This window comes from Schistocerca gregaria, chromosome 6, assembly GCF_023897955.1.
Source record: "Schistocerca gregaria isolate iqSchGreg1 chromosome 6, iqSchGreg1.2, whole genome shotgun sequence".
Classification (NCBI taxonomy): Eukaryota; Metazoa; Arthropoda; class Insecta; order Orthoptera; family Acrididae; genus Schistocerca; species Schistocerca gregaria.
Window position 1 is genome coordinate 368,139,176 of NC_064925.1, and position 22,834 is coordinate 368,162,009.

The following is a 22,834-nucleotide window of genomic DNA, read 5'->3' on the forward strand; positions in this document are numbered from 1 at the left end:
TAGCAATTCTGGACCTAGGGTGTGTCACATTGTTCTGTTGGAATTGTCCACGTCCGTAGCAATGCACAATGCACATGAAAGGATGCAGGTGATCAGACAGCATGCTTACGTACGTGTCATCTGCCAGAGTCGTATCTAGACGTATCAGGGGTCCCATGTCACTCCAACTGCGCACGCACCACACCATTACAGAGCCTCCACCAGCTTGAACAGTCCCCTGCTGACATGCAGGATCCATGGATTCATAAGGTCGTCTCCATATCCGTACACGTCCATCCGCTCGATACAATTTGAAACGAGACTCGTCCGACCAGTCAACATGTTACCAGTCATCAACAGTGTAATATCTGTGTTGACGGGCCCAGGGCAGATGTAAAAGGTTTGTGTCGTGCAGTCATCAAGGGTGCAGGAGTGGGCCTTCGGCTCCGAAAGCCCGAATCGATGGTTCGCACGCCGACACTTGTAGACGGCCCAGCATTGAAATATGCAGCAATTTGCGTCACGTTGAACGATTTCTCTTCAGTTGTCGTTGGTCCCGTTCTTGCAGGATCTTTTTGTGCCAGTCCGGAACCGCGCTGCTGCTACGGTCGCAGGTTCGAATCCTGCCTCGGGCATGGACGTGTGTGGTGTCCTTAGCTTAGTTAGGTTTAAGTAGTTCTAAGTCTGGGGGAATGATGACCCCAGATGTTAAGTCCCATAGTGTTTAGAGCCGTTTTAACCATTTGATCTTTTTCCGGCCGCAGCGACGTCGGAGATTTGGTGTTTTACCGGATTCCTGATCGTCCGGGAAAATCCCCTCTTCATCGGTACCTCGGAGTTGTGTGTGTGAAATCTTATGGGACTTAATTGCTAAGGTCATCAGTCCCTAAGCTTACACACAACTGATCCTAAATTGTCCTAAGGACAAACGCACACACCCATGCTCGGGGGAGGGCTCGAACCTCTGAGTTGCTGTGTCCCATAGCTCAAGCGCCGACTGTAACACCACGTTCTAAAGCACTTAAGTCTTGATAACCTGCTATTGTAGCAGCAGTAACCGATCTAACAACTGCGCCAGACACTTGTTGTCTTGTGTAGGCGTTGCCGACAGCAGAGCCGTATTCTGCCTGTTTACATATCTCTGTATCTGAGTAAGCATGCCTATACTAGCTTCTTTGGCGCTTCAGTGAATATTCAAAGTAAGAACCACTTCATATTTACAGTGACACTAAAGGTTTTGTAGCCGATAGCTTCCACGATTCCATCAACTAATCACGCATGTCCGGATGTGACTTGTGAGATGTGTTGTGAGGTATTAGCCTCCCGAGGTAGCTGTCAGTTTGCTTTTGCTGTCAGATATTCGAGGGATACCAAACTGCGGATTACGTAATCCGACGTAGCAGAAGCTGCCTCCTGTCGCAGCAAACAGGCTTCTCGTTAGAGACTTGTTAGTGCTGCGACTTCTGCTCGCATGCTGCGCCTCCATCGTCATGTCCTCTCTACAAACTACGTGCGTGTGGCAGCCAGGTGGCACATCGTGAACCGGCCGAGCGCGTGCTGTTGGCAGCCCTGCATTCCTTTAGCAGCCACGCCTATCGCCAGACGACCTCCTGTTAACCAGAGCGGCCACAGCACAGAGGACATAGCACAGCACGGGCCGGTGAAAACGTGTGGTAATCAGCGGCACCAAAATTGTCTTGTGAAAAAAGACCTTCCACAATTGTTCTCGTACCGCTATACAACGCAGGCACTCACCTAATGAAGGATCATAAACCACCCCCTGCAATCGGAGTATGGCGGAAACTTTCCTCGCGTCTTTATTTATAAATTTTCCTTCGTTTTTCTTCAATGTACATTACCTATTTTACCTCAAATACACGAATTTGTATTTATGATGGTTCTGTACATGCATATTTTGTGTTGTAGTAGTGCTATGACCAGAGAGATTAACAACTGTCGGAGATCAGAGTAATCGCCAGTTGAAGGAAGGTGGAAGTCGTAGGGAATAATGCTTTTAATTTCTTTTGGACATCGAATGTACGAAAATTTGGCTTTGAAAGACTCATCGACTAACGGTTTGTGTAAAACGTGCGTAAAGATGGAGTAAAGAATATGTGATTCCAAGTGATTCTGCAAGAGATTTATGAATGCAGGGGAGCTGATGTATTAGCTATAAATGGTGAAAGATATGGCTTTTTACTGAATTATGGTGGCGAATGACTGACTACTTACTAAGACTCTGAGAAGGCGCAGCACATCTAATTCGTTGCCGCTTTCTTCTGTTTGGTAAAGGATCGGTCATATAAAAATCGTGGATTTCGGGGAAATGTGACTCAGGAAATGAAAAATAGGAGTTAAAAGTGGAAATGCCCGCATATACTGCTACGAGTTTGTACTTAATTTTTTAATAAAGCTGCTGGATTCGAGTCTATTTGAGGCACAAGACTCATAAAATCAGGAAAGGTGCCACGTTGCCTTAGCAGAATCAGCATCTCTCGCCCTCTTCAAATGTTACGAGATACGAGGGATTTTATCGCACTTATCTTTGGGCATCGAGAAGCACTGACAGCGAAAGTGAATGAAATAATGGTTCAAATGGCTCTAAGCACTATGGGACTTAACATCTGAGGTCATCAGTCCCCTAGACTTAGAACTACTTAAACCTATCCAATCTAAGGGCATCACACAAATCCATGCCCGAGACAGGATTCGAACCTGCGACCGTAGCAGCAGCGTGGTTCTGGACTGAAGCGCCTAGAACCGCTCGGCCACAGCGGCCGACGAATAAAATAAACAGGGTCACGTGTGCTTAAGAAGAACCAGCATACAGTTTAAAGACTTCCTTCTCTTACGTAGTAAAAACAAAATTGTTTATTTAGAAACAAACTAGGAGGCGACATTAAGTGGACAGTTGGTATATGCGACTCGTTGTGGTGGGTCATGGGATCTTAATGTCTCTGTTTCTACTGTGGCGACTGGCGTAAGAAATTCTTTGGATGCTTAGTTCGATAACTTCACCTTGCGCTGTTCTTCTCAAACATAAATTTGAACTGATCAAATAGGAAAAGTGAATAGTGTAGCCCATACCAACGTATTTTCACACTCACCGTTTTATTTAACAGACTGATAAGAAAACGTGAGCGTGGGCATCTGCAACAGTTCACTTCCACAGTTACCACGGGAAGACAAATTAAGACCATATTTCTTCATTTATTTTCGGACAATAGAAAATGAAACGGCGGCAGAAACAGAATGAGTCATTTGAAAGCCAAACGGATAATAAAGAATACTTGAAGCGAGAAACATATCATGAGAACCATAACCACAAAATTAAACTGAATGAATTATACAGGAAATGTATTTTCAGGTACCAACATGATGACTGACGAAAATGGAAATTAGTGCCGCACCGGGACACGATAGTGGTCGTCTTAACCGCTTCGGCTATCCGTGCACGAATCACAGCCAGACCCAAACTTCCATATATCTCCGTCCATATGTCACTGTCTGCACTCTATGTTATATATACAGGGCGTACATAAAGTCCGGGAACACTTTCAATTATTGCACAAGCACCAAGCATTGTAGAGATATCATACATATGTCATTTTGAAAAGAAACCCTGAAAGTTTTTTTTTTCATGTATACCGCCACAGCGTAGTTTGGTAATTTGCCGATAGTCAGCGCTAGTCGCAAACATGGCGAGTTCAGGTGCGGAGCTAGCTTTGTGTGTGTTGGAGTTCGAAAAAAAAGAAGTGTGCTACATCTGTTCAACGAATATTTAGAACCAAGTACGGTAAGAAGCCACCAACAAGGAACGCCATTTACCACTGGCACAACAAATTCGTTACGACGGGTTGCTTGTGCCCGGCAAAGAGAAGCGGACGTCCCAGTGTGAGTGAAGTGAATGTAGACCATTGAAGATCTGAATATTCCTAGTTGGACATGTTGCAGCAATGACTGATGGCTAAAATGCAATCAGACCCTCCGTTCATCTTTCAGCAGGATGGGGCTTTACCCCATTTTCATCGTGAAGTTCGTGGGTACCTGAACAGGGAGTTCCCGCATCGATGGATAGGCTGTGCTACTGAACGGTTCAGCTGTTTCATGAAATGGCCTCCCCGATCACCAGATCTCACTCCGTGCGATTTTTTTCTGTGGGGACACATTAAAGATCTGGTGTATGTACCGCCTCTACCACGTGATGTAGGAGAGCTCAGGGAGAAAATACGGGAAGCGACTGCCACAGTCGCTCGGGCAGGTATGAAAAGAATTCGATTACCGTATTGACGTCTGCCGGGTCACTCATGGTTCACATATTGAATGTTTGTAAATAAAACTTTCAGAGTTTCTCTTCAAAATGCAATATGTATGACATCTGTAAAATAAATAATTGAAAGTGTTCTCGGACTTTATATACACCCTGTATTTTTGTCCAGGAAGGACATATTTATTGAAAATGGCTCTGAGCGCTATGGGACTCAACTGCTGTGGTCATTAGTCCCCTAGAACTTAGAACTACTTAAACCTAACTAACCTAAGGACATCACACACATCCATGCCCGAGGCAGGATTCGAACCTGCGACCGTAGCAGTCGCACGGTTCCGGACTGCGCGCCTAGAACCGCGAGACCACATATTTATTGAAAGTCGAGGGCTTGGTATGGCATGTCCAAAGGAACATTGCATCGGACTTAACAGCAAAGGCGCTGCTATTTTGTACTGAATGAGTTATGTCCATGGCTCAAAGTGCCTCTGAGCACTACGGGTTCAAAAATGGTTCAAATGGCTCTGAGCACTATGGGACTTAACATCTATGATCATCAGTCCCCTTGAACTTAGAATTACTTAAACCTAACTAACCTAAGGACATCACACAACACCCAGTCATCACGAGGCGGAGAAAATCCCTGACCCCGCCGGGAATCGAACCCGGGAACCCGGGCGTGGGAAGCGAGAGCACTATGGGATTTAACTTCTGAGGTCATCAGTCCACTAGAACTTAGAACTACTTAAACCTAACTAACCTAAGAAAATCACACACATCCATGCCCGAGGCAGCATTCGAACCTGCGACCGTAGCGATCGCGCGTTTCCACACTGAAGCGCCTAGAACTGCTCGGCTACCCCGGCCGGCTGAGTTATGTCCATCCTAAATATTGGCTCCTGACTTCGGTGGACATGCAGCGGACTACACTGTTGATCTGTGTTTCGACGTTTCACGTACCTTTACAGATTACTAAATGATATATATTTTAGGTCATCAAACTCCTTACTGGTTTCACGCTATCTACCACGACTAGTTTTCCTGTGCCAGTCACTTCCTATCATAGTCAAAGCAGCACTTACTGTATACGAGTAGCCTTCAGCTATCTTTGGTATACAATGTGAACACTTGATGTCTCCAGTGGCCTGTTACAGACTAACTGAATTTCGATTACATACCTCAAATATTTGTACGTGTACTACACAGAAAATAGCTGCGCAAGTGCCGATGGAATGCTGTGCTCGTCTTGTTAGGAAACAAAATTGTCCCATTCACTCTCGGTACTCATAGTCGTCAACAGGAATGCCCCCGTTGCTTTTCGTCTTCAATCTCGCATTCAGTACTGCTCGATTATGTTGCGAGTTCACATTCCCCGGTGACGTTATACTTGTAAGTTAACAGTAACACAAGACAGTGTGGATAGGTTTAATGATGAATAGGTGGGCGAAATTCATCACATGTATTTGTTCATTGAATTCAATGGCAGAGCGACGTCCCTGGTGAATGAAAAGTAGCGATATTAAAAATGTTTTTCAAAGCATCCGTTATATATCCTCAAAGAAACATTAAATATCCAGAATGAGATTTTCGCTCTCCAGCGGAGCGTGCGCTGATCGCTACGGTCGCAGGTTCTAATCCTGCCTCGGGCATGAATGTGTGTGATGTCCTTAGGTTAATTAGGTTTAAGTAGTTCTAAGTCTAGGGGACTGATGACCTCAGATGTTAAGTCCCATAGTGCTCAGAGCCATTTGAACCATTTGTGCGCTGATAATAGACTTCCTGGCAGATTAAAACTGTGTGCCGGCCCGAGACTCGGACTCGGGACCTTTGCCTTTCGCGGGCAAGTGCTCTACCATCTGAGCTACCCAAGCACGACTCGTACCCCGTCCTCACAGCTTCACTTCTACCAGTACCTCGTGTCCTACCTTCCAAACTTTACAGAAGCTCTCCTGCGAACCTTCTGGAAACATCCTCCAGGCTGTGGCTAAGCCATGTCTTCGCAATATCCTTTCTTTCAGGAGTACTAGTTCTGGAAGGTTCGCAGGAGAGCTTCTGTGAAGTTTGCAAAGTAAGAGACGAGGTACTGGCGGAAGTAAAGCTGTAAGGAGGGGGCGTGAGTCGTGCTTGTGTAGCTCAGATGGTGGAGCACTTGCCCGCGAAAGGCAAAGGTCTCGAGTTCGAGTCTCGGTCCGACACACAGTTTTAATCTGCCAGGAAGTTTCATTAAATATTCAGTTAGTTAGTCTCAAGTAAGTCAATTCAAACCATGGTTAAAGGCAGTAAAGTTTACCCGTAAAAAAAGAAAGAAATGTGAAACTGCCGTAAGGGACCATAGAGTATCATAAGTAAGAGTACGGTAGTTTTTCTAGCAGCTTTGATCAGTTAAGGTCGTACCTACATTACCTGTATGTTAGGTGGGTTGCATTCATAAGGAGCGTGACCTCATCACGACTGCTTTCTTTACGTATGCGATGAGTGGCTTACTAGAGTTGGGTTGGTTGCTTGGGGGGAAGAGACCAAACAGCGAGGTCATCGGTCTCATCGGATTAGGGAAGGAAGGGAAAGGAAGTCGGCCATGCCCTTTCGAAGGAACAACTTCGGCATTTATCTGGAGCGATTTAGGGAAATCACGGATAACCTATATCAGGGTGGCCTGACGCGGGACTGAACCGTCGTCCTCCAGAATGCGAGTCCAGTGTGCTAACCACTGCGCCACCTCGCTCGGTGTGTCTTACTAGATTCCCCTAAACACCGGAAGCGGTGAATTGTTCAAACACTGAATGACGATACATAAAGAGCCGGGTAACCTACGGAACCTGCGATGATCCCATTTAATATAGCATTTCCTGGTTTTGCCAACTGATGGCATGACAATGTATTCTCGAGTAGCGCTGCATCTGCGCTCTACCGTGATCAAAAAAATATATACTGACAAAACAAGTTGTTTTGCACCACATTTCACGGGAGAAGGAGAGTGGTTGTTTCCTTCATAGTCCATTTTACGTTTGCAACAAGCAAGCAATGTACGATTTATTTATGCGTAATAGGTGCAATGTGAGCTATAGTGAAACATAAATAATTTGGTATATTTATTTTGTGAAATATGTGACGACAGAAACCTTAGGAAGTCAACGGTTAGCATTATGACAGTCGGACTCCATGTTGGGTTACTCAGTTGGACGATTGTCAGCGTTGCTATTACATCAGCTCTACACCTTTCTGAAAGACGTTTATAGCAAACATTATTGGAGGCAAGTATTTCACCACGTGACTGATCTGAAGAAAAAGAAAAAAAGAAGAAAAACAGGTGAATCAGGGACAAAACGCTCATTTTGCTTGATACCCTACCATGACAGCTGCCAAGAACAACCGACTAAGGAAGCTGTCTACATGTGAGACAATTGCTATGAACATTCAAGTCCTGTTACTGGAAAATAACCTTGTTGTTATGGTCTTCAGTCCTGAGACTGGTTTGATGCAGCTCTCCATGCTACTCTATCTGCGCAAGCTGCTTCATCTCCCAGTACCTACTGCAACCTACATCATCCTGAATCTGCTTAGTGTATTCATCTCTTGGTCTCCCTCTACGATTTTTACCCTCCACGCTACCCTCCAATACTAAATTAGTGATCCCTTGATGCCTCAGAACATGTCCTACCAACCGATCCCTTCTTCTGGTCAAGTTGTGCCACAAGCTCCTCTTCTCCCCAATTCTATTCAATACCTCCTTAGTTATGTGATCAACCCATCTAATCTTCAGCATTCTTCTGTAGCACCACATTTCGAAAGCTTCTATTCTCTTCTTGTCTAAACTATTTATCGTCCACGTTTCACTTCCATACATGGCTACACTCCATACAAATACTTTCAGAAACGACTTCCCGACATTTAATTCTATACTCGATGTTAACAATTTTTTTCTTCTTCAGAAACGCTTTCCTTGCCATTGCCAGTCCACATTTTATATCCTCTCTACTTCGACCGCCGGCCGTGGTGGCCCCGCGGTTCTGGAGCTGCAGTCCGGAACCGCGGGACTGCTACGGTCGCAGGTTCGAAGCCTGCCTCGGGCATGGGTGTGTGTGATATCCTTAGGTTACTTAGTTGTAAGTAGTTCTAAGTTGTAGGGGACTTATGACCTAAGATGTTGAGTCCCATAGCGCTCAGGGCCATTTTTTTCTACTTCGAGCATCATCAGTTATTTTGCTACCCAAATAGCAAAACACCTTTACTACTTTAAGTGTCTCATTTCCTAATCTAATTCCCTCAGCATCACCCGACTTAATTCTACTACATTCCATTATCGTCGTTTCGCTTTTGTTGATGTTCATCTTATACCCTCCTTACCTACTGCAAAATTACCTTCTCGTGTATGTTTCAACGTTATGTACAAGTATGAACAGTACTAATAGTAAGAAGAGTGTAATAGTTTATAAACTGTGGCTCTGTATGTAGTTGCTTAACAAAATTAATTGCAGTATTTTTGTTAGCCGGCCTCTGTGACCGAGTGGTTCTAGGCGCTTGAGTCCGGAACCGAGTTGCTGCTACTGTCGCAGGTTCGAATCCTGCCTTGGGCATGGATGTGTGTGATGTCCTTAGGTTAGTTAGGTTTAAGTAGTTCTAAGTCTAGGGAATTGATGACCTTAGATGTTAAGTCTCATAGTGCTTAGAGCAATTTGAACCAGTTTTTTTTATTTTGATCTAATAAAATGTTTCTTTGAAAATAATGCCAAATTACCTTACCATACTAAACACCCAACTGAAAGGCAGCTGAGAGCTGTAAGACTTTGAGTGTATCAGTGGTCGAAGTAAACACGGCACCTGGTGTACGGTGTTGGGCAGCTGACGCCACTGCTCCTTCCGCCAACATGGAAGAAAGAAGATTAATTTTCCTTCGGTCATTTTGGTCGTATTGTGCTCTCGCCAGAGTATGTTATCGGGCCACGGTCAGGCGGCCAGAATAACAGAGATATGGGCCGGGTGTCAAATATCGGCTGGAAGGGTCCGGTGGTCAGCAGCAGGTACTCGGCGGCTGTTTTTGTGGTGCGGCGGTGCCGGCCGCGCGCGGCGCGTAGTTTCCGGCTGTCGGGCGCGTCGCGTGCGATTAGCGGCGTGCCGGCCCGTGCCTGAAGAGGTGAGTCAGGCCGAAACACGAGCCGCCCGCCGCCCGCCGGCAGCCGTCGCGGCCGCTTGCCCGCTCTGCCCACAGCCGGCCGTAGCGACAGGCCAGTGGAGGATGAGCGAGGGCCAGTGCTCCCAGCGATAACAGCTCACAATGAGACGGCACGACTATTGGGTCGGCTATTTGTCCGCAATTTTGTGTGGTGAAAGGGGACCCCTAACACCTCACGTGGTTAAAGTATTAGGACGCACTACCCGGAAAATCCCGGGAAAAATCGATACAAAGTTTCTTAGGGGCCTTATGAATATAATATATTAGTACACTGTAGAGCCGCCGTCTGGCCTCGGTGTTTAGGCCTCGGATTCTTACGCCAGAAGTCTCGTGTTCGATTCCTCCTGTTGCACTTTCTTTTTCTTCTGTTTCATTTTCTTTGGTTATTCCACCAATTATTCAGAACGTTTCCCAAACCTCATTATATTTAACAAATTAGCTACATTACTAAATAAAATTTATTTTACTTTTTGTCCAACAACACAATTCATGGCGGTGGGTTTTCCATTTTTCATTGCGAAGTATATGAGGAGAAACATTGCCTTTTTAATCAGAATAACAAAGTCGATTGGAAACATTCAATTTTTATACATATAATAATTATAAACAAGAACCGCAGTGGTAATTATCGTAAACACAAACAAAGCAATAATTTTTGCGACATCTTGCGCAACATACAGAAGAGGATTTTTTACAGTCACAGGGCGTATGCAATAAATCTGTACAAAAACACGTCCCATTAACATTTACGAAAATGTTTCGAGTTTCTGACAATTTTGAGGCAAACCAGGCATGTTGAATCATGTCTCGGAGTACTGGTGACGGTAATTGATGGTGAATTACAGAATGAATTTTTATACAATCTTCCAGGGAATTAATTCCACGATTCTCCTGTAACAATGCGCTGCAATTTTTCAAGCAACAGAAGAAAAAAATGTGCTGTAGGAGCAAACGAACCCGAGACCTCTGACGTAATCGTCCGAGCGCTAACCATGTAGGCCAGACGATGGCACGACACTTGGCTACCATTTTACGCTCTTAAGTCACCTAAGAAACTTTGGATCGATTTTTCTCGGGATTTTCCAAGTTATGCGTCCTAATATTTTAACCACTTGAGGTGCTAGGGCTCCTCTTTCACCACACAAAATTGCGGACAAATCCCCGACTCCACGGTCGTACCGTCTCCTTGTCAGTGGACAGCGTTATCAGTTGTGCTCGCGACCTGGGGTTATACCGTTGTTGTACCGTTCCATTTACCAGCCGGTAGCCTATAAAGGGTGTGATACAGCTCTACTGTACCCAAAAACTGGAAAACTGCACAGGTCACACCAATATTCAAAAAAGGTACTAGGAGTAAACCACCAAATTACAGACCCATATCGCTAAGTCGATATGCAGCAGGATTTTGGAACATATATTGTGTTCCAACATTACGAATTACCTCGAAGAAAACGGTCTATTGACACACAGTCAACATGGGTTTAGAAAACATCGTTCCTGTGAAACACAACAAACTCTTTATTCATATGAAGTGTTGAGTGCTGTTGACAAGGGGTTTCAGATCGATTCCGTATTTCTGGACTTCGGTAAGTCTTTTGACACGGTACCAAACAATTGGCTCGTAGTGCAATTGCGTGCTTATGGAATACCGTCTCAGTTATGTGACTGGATTTGTGATTTCCTGTCAGAGAGGTCACAGTTCGTAGCAATTGATGAAAAGTCATCGAGTAAAACAGAAATGATTTCTGGCGTTCACCATTGTAGTGTTATAGGCCCTTTGCTGTTTCTTATCTATATAAACGATTTGGGAGTCAATCTGAGTAGCCATCTTCGGTTGTTTGCAGATGAGTCTGTCGTGTATCGATTAATAAAGTCATCAGAAGATCAAAACAAACTGCAAATCGATTTAGAAAAATTACCGGAATAGTGTGAAAAGTGGCAGTTGATCCTAAATAACTAAAAGTGTGAGGTCATCCACATGAGTGCTGAAAGGAACTCGTTAAACTTCGGTTACACGACAAATCAGTCTAATCTAAAAGCCGTAAATTCAACTAAATACCTAGGTATTACAATTACGAATAACTTAAATTGGAAGGAACTCATAGAAAATGTTGTGGGGAAGGCTAACCAAAGACTGCGTTTTATTGGCAGGACACTTAGAAAATATAACAGACCTACTAAGGAGACTGCCTACACTACGCTTGTCCGTCCTCTTTTAGAATACTGCTGCGCGATGTGGGATCCTTACCAGCTGGACTGACGTAGTACCTCGAAAAAGTTCAAAGAAAGGCAGCACGTTTTGTATTATCGTGAAAAATAGGAAAGACAGTTTTACAGAAATGATACAGGATTTGGGCTGGACATCATTCAAAGAAAGGCGTTTTTCGTTGCGAAGGAATCTTCTCACAGAATTCCAATCATTAACTTTCTCCTCCGAATGCGAAAATATTTTGTTGACACAGACCTCCATAAGGAGGAACGGTCACCACGATGAAATAATGGAAAACAGACCGGGTACGGAAAGATATATGTGTTCATTCTTTCCGCGCGCTATACGAAATTGGAATACTAGAGATGAACCCTCTGCCAGGCACTTAAAAGTGATTTGCAAAGCATCCATGTAGATGTAGATGTATTGAACTCACCACGCTGTTCTTAAATAGCCGGCCGCGGTGGTCTAGCGGTTCTAGGACCGCAGTCCGGAACCGCGCGACTGCTACGGTCGCAGGTTCGAATCCTGCTTCGGGCATGGATGTGTGTGATGTCCTTAGGTTGGGTAGATTTAAGTCGTTCTAAGTTCTAGGGGACTGATGATCACAGATGTTAAGTCCCATAGTGCTCAGAGCCATTTGAACCATTTTTTTGCTCTTAAATCCAAGATCGACTGTGGCCGTTCGATTCATTCCAAAACAATTGCTTCATTTGAAAATTCGTTTGTTAACTATAATCTCCTCTTCCCATGAACCTTGGATCTTGCTACTGGTGGGGAGGCTTGCGTGCCTCAGCGATACAGATAGCCGTACCGTAGGTGCAACCACAACGGAGGGGTATCTGTTGAGAGGCCACACAAACGTGTGGTTCCTGAAGAGGGGCAGCAGCCTTTTCAGTAGTTGCAGGACCAACAGTCTGGATCATTGACTCATCTGGCCTTGTAATATTAATCAAAACGGCCTTGCTGTGCTGGTACTGTGAATGGATGAAAGCAACGGGAAACCACAGCCGTAATTTTTACCGAGAGCCTGCAGCTTTACTGTATGGTTAACTGCCAATGGCGATCTCTTGGTTAAATTTTCCGGAGGTAAAATAGTCCCCTATTTGAATCTCTGGGTGGAGACTACTCGTTATCAAAAGAATGAAAACAGACCTTCTACGGATCAGGACGTAGAATGTCAGATCCCTTATTCGGGCAGGTAGGTTAGAAAATTTAAAAAAGAAAATGAATAAGTTAAAGCTAGATATAGTGGTAATTAGTGAAGTTTGATGGCAGGAGGAACAAGACTTCTGGTCTGGTGCATACAGGGTTATAAATACAAAATCAAATAGGAGTAATGCAGGAGTAGGTTTAATAATGCATAAAAAGTAGGATCACGGGTAAGCTACTACCAACAGGATAGTGAACTCATTATTGTGGCCAAGAAAGACATGAAGCCCACACCTGTCACAGTAGTACAAGTTTATATGCCAACTAGCTCCGCAGATGACGAAGAGATTGAAGAAAGGTATGATGATATAAAAGAAATTTTTCAGATAGTGAAGGGAGACAAAAATGTAATAGTCATAGGGGACTGCAATTCGATAGTAGGGAAAGGAAAAGCAGGAACAGTAGTAGGTGAATGTGGAATGGGGTTAATGAATGAAAGCCGGCGGTTGTGGCAGAGCGGTTGTGGGCGCTTCATTCCAGAACCGCGCGATTGCTACGGTCGCAGGTTCGAATCCTGCCTCGGGGTTGGATGTGTGTAATGTCGTTAGGTTTATCTACTTCTAAGTCTAGGTGACTGATCACCTCAGTTGTTAAGTCCCATAGTGTTCAGAGTCATTTGAACCATTTTTTTTTAATGAATAAAAGAGAAAGCCGCCTGGTAGAATTTTGCAGAGAGCATAACTTAATCATAGCTAACGCTTGGTTTAAGAATTGTGAAAGAAGATTGTACACGTGGAAGAGGCCTGGAGACACTGAATGATTTCAGATTGATTGTATAATGGTAAGACAGATATTTAGGAACCAGGTTTTAAATCGTAAGACGTATCCAGGGGCAGATGTGGACCTGACCACAATCTATTGGATGTGAAATGTAGACTAAAGCTGAAGAAACTGCAAAACGGTAGGAGTTTAAGAAGATGGGACCTGTATAAACTGAAAGAATCAGAGGTTGTAGAGAGTTTCAGAGAGAGCATTAGGGAACGATTAACAAGATCGGGGGAAAGAAATACAGTAGAAGAAGAATGGGTAGCTTTGAGAGATGAAATAGTGAAGGCAGCAGAGGATCAAATAGGTAAAAAGACGAGGGCTAGCAGAAATCCATAAGTAACAGAAGAGATATTGAATTTAATTGATGAAAGGAGAAAATGTAAAAATACAGTAAATGAAGCTGGTGAGAAGGAATACAAACGTCACAAAAACGAGATCGGCAGGAAGTCTATAATGGCTAAGCAGAGATGGATAGAGGAGAAACGTAAGGATGTAGAAGTTTAAGATAGATACTACCTACAGGAAAAATAAAGAGACCTTTGGGCAAAAGAGAAGAAGTTGTATGAATATCAAGAGCTCAGAAGGAAAACCAGCTCTAAGCAAAGAAGGGAAGGCAATTAGGTAGAAGGAGTATATAGAGGGTCTATACAAAGGCGATGTATTTGAGGGCAATATTATAGAAATGGAAGAAGACGTAGATGAAGATGAAATGGGAGATATGATACTGCGTGAAAAGTTTGACAGAACAATGGAAGATCTAAGTCGAAACATTCATGAGTAGATAACATTCCATTAAAACTACTGGTAGCCTTGGGAAAGCAAGCCCTGACAAAACTCTACCATCTGGTGAGCAAGATGTATGAGACAGGCGAAATACTCACAGACTTCAAGAAAAATATAATAATTCCAATCCTAAAGAAAACAAGTGCTGACAGGTGTGAAAACTACCGAATTATCAGTTTAATAAGTCACGGTTGCAAAATACTAAAACGAATTCTGTACAGACAAATGGAAAAACTGGTAGAAGCCGACCTCTGGGAAGATCAATTTGGATTCTGTAGAAATGATAGAACACGTGAGGCAATACTGACCCTACGACTTATCTTAGAAGATAGACTATGGAAAAGCAAACCTACGTTTCTAGCATTTGTAGACTTAGAGACAGCTTTTGACAATGTTGACGGGAATTCTCTGTTTCACATTCTGAAGGTGGCAGGTGTCAAATCCAGGGAGCGAAAGGCTATTTATAATTTCTACAAAAACCAGATGGCAGTAATAAGAGTCGAGGGGCATGAAAAGGAAGCAGTGGTTGGGAAGGTGTGAGACAATGTTGTGGCTTATCTCCGATATTATTCAATCTGCATACTGAGCAAGAAGTAAAGAACACACAAAAAAAATTTGGAGTAGGAATTAAAATCCATGGAGAAGAAATAAAAATTTTGATGTTTGCCGATGACATTGTAATTCTGTCAGAGACAGCAAAGGACCTGGAAGAGCAATTAACCGGAATGGACAGTGCCTTGAAAGGAGGATATATGATGAACATCAACAAAAGCCAAACGAGTATAAGGGAATGTAGCGAAATTAAATCAGGCGATGCTGAGGGGATTAGATTAGGAAATGAGACACTTAAAGTAGTAGATGAGGTTTCCTATTTGGGGTGCTAACTAACTGATGATGTCGCAGTAGAGAATTTATAAAATGTAGACTGGCTATGGAAAGGAAAGCGTTTGCGAAGAATAGAAATTTGTTAACATCGAACATAGATTTAAGTAAGAGGAAGTCTTTTCTGAAAGTATTTGTCTTGGATTCTAGCCATGAATGGAAGTGTAATATGGATGATAAATACATTCCTGGAAATGGAAAAAAGAACACATGACACCGGTGTGTCAGACCCACCATACTTGCTCCGCACACTGCGAGAGGGCTGTACAGGCAATGATCACACGCACGGCACAGCGGACACACCAGGAACCGCGGTGTTGGCTGTCGACTGGCGCTAGCTGCGCAGCATTTGTGCACCGCCGCCGTCAATGTCAGCCAGTTTGCCGTGGCATACGGAGCTCCATCGCAGTCTTTAACACTGGTAGCATGCCGTGACAGCGTGGACGTGAAACGTATGTGCAGCTGACGGACTTTGAGCGAGGGCGTATAGTGGGCATGAGGGAGGCCGAGTGGACGTACCGCCGAATTGCTCAACACATGGGGCGTGAGGTCTCCACAGTACATCGATGTTGTCGCCAGTGGTCGACGGAAGGTGCACGTGCCCGTCGACCTGGGACCGGACCGCAGCGACGCACGGATGCACGCCAAGACCGTAGGATCCTACGCAATGCCGTAGGGGACCGCACCGCCACTTCCCAGCAAATTAGGGACACTGTTGCTCCTGGGGTATCGGCGAGTACCATTCGCAACCGTCTCCATGAAGCTGGGCTACTGTCCCGCACACCGTTAGGCCGTCTTCCGCTCACGCCCCAACATCGTGCAGCCCGCCTCCAGTGGTGTCGCGACAGCCGTGAATGGAGGGACGAATGGAGACGTGTCGTCTTCAGCGATGAGAGTCGCTTCTGCCTTGGTGCCAATGATGGTCGTATGCGTATTTGGCGCTGTGCAGGTGAGCGCCACAATCAGGACTGCATACAACCGAGGCACACAGGGCCAACACCCGGCATCATGGTGTGGGGAGCGATCTCCTACACTGGCAGTACACCTCTAGTGATCGTCGAGGGGACACTGAATAGTGCACGGTACATCCAAACCGTCATCGAACCCATCGTTCTACCATTCCTAGACCGGCAAGGGAACTTGCTGTTCCAACAGGACAATGCACGTCCGCATGTATCCCGTGCCACCCAACGTGCTCTAGAAGGTGTAAGTCAACTACCCTGTCCAGCAAGATCTCCGGATCTGTCCTCCATTGAGCATGTTTGGGACTGGATGAAGCGTCGTCTCACGCGGTCTGCACGTCCAGCACGAACGCTGGTCCAACTGAGGCGCCAGGTGGAAATGGCATGGCAAGCCGTTCCACAGGACTACATCCAGCATCTGTACGATCGTCTCCGTGGGAGAATAGCAGCCTGCATTGCTGTGAAAGGTGGATATACACTGTACTAGTGCCGACATTGTGCATGCTGTGTTGCCTGTGTCTATGTGCCTGTGGTTCTGTCAGTGTGATCATGTGATGTATCTGACCCCAGGAATGTGTCAATAAAGTTTCCCCTTCCTGGGACAATGAATTCACGGTGTTATTATTTCAATTTCCAGGAGTGTAGTTTAGACAAGAAGAGAATACAAGTTTTCGAAATGTGGTGCTAGAGAAGAATGCTGAAGATTAGATGGGTGGATCAGGTAACTAATGAGGAGGTACTGAATAGAATTGGGGTGAAGAGGAATTTCTGGCACAACTTGACTAGAAGGTATCGTTTGGTAGGACACGTTCTGAGGCATCAAGGTATCGTGAATTTAGTATGGGAGGGAAGCGCCGAGGGTAAAATTCATAGAGGAAGATCAAGGCATGAATACACTAAACAGATTCAGAAGGATGTAGGTTGGAGTATTTACTCTGATATGAAGAAGTTTGCACAGAATAGAGTAGCATGTAGAACTGAATCCAACCAGTCTCTGGACTGAAGACCACAACAATCTAAAAATCTACATAATGAAAGTTTGTTGTGTTGCGACTTAACTTCCACTTTCTGCCATCTCTTTAATTGTATTTTCGTCGATGTACATACGCAGACTGAAGCGATGAGTGAAAATTTGTACCAGGGCCAGAATTCGAGCCCGGGCCTCGTGCTCTTTAAGCAGCTGCGCTAGGCACTACAGCGCCCTGGCGCAGGGGCTTTGCACAAGTGCAGAGGCTGCCCTGGCACACCTCCCGCCTCAGTCTAGATTTCCATTCACGTCTCGGCCCACTTGGTATTCCTCCTAAACTCGAACAGTATTGCAGTGGCTCTCCAAGAATATTGGAGTAGCACCTCAGCATCGAACAAAACAGGGTATGTGTCTGAAACTCAAGTATAGATGATTGAATAAAATACAGCTACGTGGCTCCAGAGACCTTTTCAAGTCTCAAACGTCTATGATGTGTATTTGCAGACTGAAGCGACAAATGAAACTTTGTACCAAGGCCAGTATTCGAACCGAGGTCTCCTGCTCACTAGACAGATACGCTAACCATTACGCCACGCTGGCATAGTGGTTTTGTACAACTTCAGGGACTAGCCTATCACACCTAGTTCCTAAATCCAAATTCCCATTCACTCCTCAGCCAACTTCATATTCTCTATAAACTCGCACAGCATAGCATACATACATCATAGACGTTTGAGACTTGGAGAGGTTTCTGAAACAATACAGTTTCATTTGGTTTTAACAACTATGTTTGGGTTTCACGCACGATTCCCCCCCCCCCCCTCCACCCCCCCCCCCCTCCTTCCGTTCAATGCTGAGGTGCCAATCCACTACAGGTAGAGTGCATCTGCAAAGCTGTCCGAGTTCAGGGGGGAATACCACGTGGGCTGAGGCTTGAAAGGGGATTTTTACTGACAATGGAGACATTCTCGGGCAGTCCACGCGGCTGTGCCAGGGCCACGTAGCGGTTAGCACATTTGCCTGGAGGGCAGGAGAACTTTGTTCGAATCCCACCTTTGGTACAAATTTTCTTTCATCACTTAAGTTTTCCATGTATACGTCACAGATGTCTGAGAGTTTAAGTTGTCTGTAGAACCGTATAGTTTCATTTGTATTTTCTTTATCAGCTTTCAAAAAAAAAGTGTGTGTGAAATCTTATGGGTCTTAACTGCTAAGGTCATCAGTCCCTAAGGTTACACACTACTTAACCTAAATTATCCTAAGGACAAACACACACCCATGCCCGAGGAAGGACTCGAACCTCCACCGGGATCAGCCGCACAGTCCATGACTGCTATCAGCTTTCTTCGTGTGGTTTAAATTTTCGTAATTGGTTTCTGTTTTAGAAATTATTTCAGTCTTTGCTTCCATGCATTGAAAATCAAAACCATATGGCATTTGTAGAAGCATAACAGGTTTTGTGGGGAATGGCTTCCGCGAAATAATCCCGCTAAGCCTTACATGAGAATACTAATCATCTTAATTCTGAAATAATTTTTGTAGAAGCCTTTTGAAGCTATTAAGGTACTTCAGCTGAGGCATGAGTCAGAATATCTCGATTCTGAAATGAAATGAAATGAGCGTATGGCATTGTTGGCAGAGAGGTCCCATTCGGGGAAGTTCGGCTGCCGAGTGCAAGTCTTATTGCAGTCGACGCCACGTTCGGCGACTTGTGTGCCGGTGACGAGGATGAAATGATGATGAGGACAACACAACACCCAGTCCACCTGCGGAGAAAATCCCCAACCCCGCCTGGAATCAAACCGAGGCCCGTTGCATGGGAGGCAAGTACATAACTGTCCAGCTAAGAATAGTGGACATCTCGATTCTGGTTTCAGTCCACTCCTTGATGTAAGGCCTTGATGGGGCTACTGGCCTGACTGCAGGGAAAGTGCAGGCTTTCATCACCGTGGCACTAGGAACACCCCGGTACTCAGTTGATAGCAGACTGCACATGGTGCTGTCATGAACAGAGTGGAACGAGAAAAAGTCCTCGCCGCTATCCCGGACTGAACCCGTGGCCTCCAGGGCTGGATTACATTACTCTACCCGCTAGATCTCCACGGTCACACCTCGATGTTTCCATTATCATTAATTAATTAAAACGTTGACATACATACATCAGAAACTCTTGTAATAGTTCGCCTTAACGAACTTATGTTTCTTAACCCTCTGGTCAAACGGAATCATCTGATACACATTTTCTTTGATTCTTATTTTACGATTTTTTGTATTTTCCTTTTAGCCCTTTCATATTTCTACGGCATATCAACTCTGTTTAATCACCGTAATACACGCATGAGTTGCATGCGATCAGAACTGACCTTTCCTGAGGCGCTCTCAGAGTCATTTGAATGCAGTGAATAGTCTGTATAACTGGCCATCAGTATGTCTTAAAATTATACTAATTTGGTTAATAACATTGTCGTTGTTGTTGTGACCGTCAATCTGACGATTAACGTGATGCGGCTCTCTACGCTACTCTATCCTGTGCGAGTCTCTTCATTTTTTCAATAACTACTGAAACTTAGATCTTTCTGAATCTGCTTGCTGTATTCATCTCTTGGTCCCCCTCTGCGACTTTTCACCCCACCCACGTACATTTCCCTCCAATACTAAACTAGTGATACCTTGATGTCTCAGAACGTGTCCTATCAACCGATCCCTTCTTCCAGTCAAGTTGTGCAACAAATTTCTTTTCTCCCAAATTCTATTCAGCACCTCCTTATTAATTACGCGATCTATATATCCAATCTGCAGCATTATTTTGTAGCAACAGATTTCAATATCCTCTATTGTCTTCTTTGCCAAACTGTACCAGTTTCACGTCCGTACATGGCGGCAATCCTTACCAATATGTTCAGAAAAGACTTCCTAACACTTAGATCAATATTCGATGTTAACAAATTTCTCTTCTCTTCTTCAGAAACGCTTTTCTTGCCATTGCCACTCTATATTTTATATCCCCTTTATTTCACCCATTATTAATTATTTTTCTAAGGAGATAGAACAACTCATCTACTTCTTTCAGAGTCTCGTTTCCTAATCTAATTTACTCAGCATCGCCTGATTCAGTTAGACTACCTTCCATTACCTTTCTTTTACTTTTGCTCATTTTCACCACGTAGCCTCCTTTCACGACATTGTACATTCCATTCAACTGCTCTTCAAAGTCCTTTACTGTCTCTCACAGAATTTCCATGTCACCCGCAAACCTCAAAGTTTTTATTTGTTCTCCTTGAACTTTAAGTTATTTAATTAATTCACAACACACATCGCAGTTTTGAAGTATAGCTTGTCTGACGTCTTGTGAATGATGTCACAGGCCACTAGAATAAAAAAACTGTTTCAGCTAAAGGGAAGCCGTAGGATATTACTGGTAGGATTCTTGAGACGATATTGATGTGTGCAGCAAGCGTACCCTACATCTTTTTAAAATGACGCTGTACTGTTTTGTCTAGTATGGTGGCGGCAGCATTGATGTAGCGAGATATTTTAGTGCATCCTGCTCACGTTATTCCTTCTTTTGAACAGGAATAAACAAACATTACTCGAAATTTTTATTTGTTGATAAAGCAGAACATCCCAGACCACCGACGATTACAAAATTAGTATATACGCAGGAGTTATGGATCTGGTGACCTACATATGAGGACTTGTATTAATGCTATTTCATTTAAAGTATAGCTAGATCCCAAGGGTGTCGAAAAACATCGAATATTATGGGAAGAAGTCCAGCTTACCCAAAAAGCTTGTTCCACATCTTTGTGGTGAAAAAAATAGTTTAGATCATCTATGAAACATGTAACTGACTAAGTAACAACTACAAATAATGGTAATCCTGAAATAAATCCGGTAGCAGTCACTTTTGTAAATGTTTGATTAAAAAAAGTTGCCAAGTGCGGTCTTAAACGGAAAACGACATGATGTTGACTAAAGAGATATGAGTGAAAGCATTGAAAGTTGCAAAGTGACAAGAGTTCAGTATACTGATGTACTTGCATAGTAACTGCATATTTCACTGCGAAGTAGTTATTTGAAGAACAATATTCCATATTCACACACTAATTCCACTTGAAATGTTATAAGCTGTGGAGAAAACATTTGCTCATAGTACTTACCATCTTATGTTGAGGTGACGTAAGTCAGGAATAGTAATATGCACATACACAGATGCCGGTAGAATTGGATACACAGCGTATAAAAGGGCAGTGCTTTGGCGGAATTGTCATTTGTACTCAGGTGATTCATATGAAAAGGTTTCGAACGTGATTATGGCTGCTCCACGGGAATTAACAGACTTTGGACACGGAACGGTAGCTGGAGCTAGACGCATGACACATTCCATTTCGGACATCGTTAGGGAATTCAGTATACCGAGATCCAAAGTGACAATAGTGTGCCGACAATACCTTTCTTCAGGCATTACTTCTCATCACGGACAACGCAGTGGCCGACGGCCGTCGTTTAACGACTGAGAGCAAGTAGCGTTTGCGTTGAGTTGTCGGTACCAACAGACAAGCATCACTGCGTGAAATAACCGCAGAAAACATAGTGGGACACACGACAAACGTATCCCTTAGGACAGTGCTGCCATATTTGGCGTTAATGGCCTAGGGCAGTAGACCAGCGACGCGAATGCCTTTTCTAACAGCACATCAACTGTAGCACCACTCCTAGGTTCGTAGCCATATCAGTTGGACCCTATACAGGTGGACAACCGTGATCTTGCGAGGTGGCGGGGTGGAGAAGAGTTTGTACCTTTTTAATTTCAGACGAATTTTGCATGGGAACGAGACATGAACTCGACCCCCTCCTTATCTACCAGCTAATTAATTTTGCGCACAACGATAACGTAAGGAAGTGATGGTGGACCCTGCTAGTTGCTAAAATAAGGAGTACACACTTACAATAATTTAATAAAAATCGTAGTCTACTCAAAAAAGAGAACCTTATCACAATAAACAACAGGAAATGGGATTCTGCATATATATATATATATATATATATATATATATATATATATATATATATATATATATATATTGTTGTTGTGGTCTTCAGTCCTGAAACTGGTTTGATGCAGCTCTCCATGCTACTCTATCCTGTGCAAGCTCCTTCATCTCCCAGTACCTACTGCAACCTACGTCCTTCTGAATCTGCTTAGTGTAGTCATCTCTTGGTCTCCCTCTACGATTTTTACCCTCCACGCTGCCCTCCAATACTAAATTGGTGATCCCTTGATGCCTCAGAACATGTCCTACCAACCGATCCCTTCTTCTGGTCAAGTTGTACCACAAACTTCTCTTCTCCCCAATCCGATTCAATACTTCTTCATTAGTTATGTGATCTACCCATCTAATCTTCAGCATCCTTCTGTAGCACCACATTTCGAAAGCTTCTATTCTCTTCTTGTCCAAACTATTTATCGTCCATGATTCACTTCCATACATGGCTACACTCCATACAAATACTTTCAGAAATGACTTCCTGACACTTAAATCTATACTCGATGTTAACAAACTTCTCTTCTTCAGAAACGCTTTTCTTGCCATTGCCAGTCTGCATTTTATATCCTCTCTACTTCGACCATCAT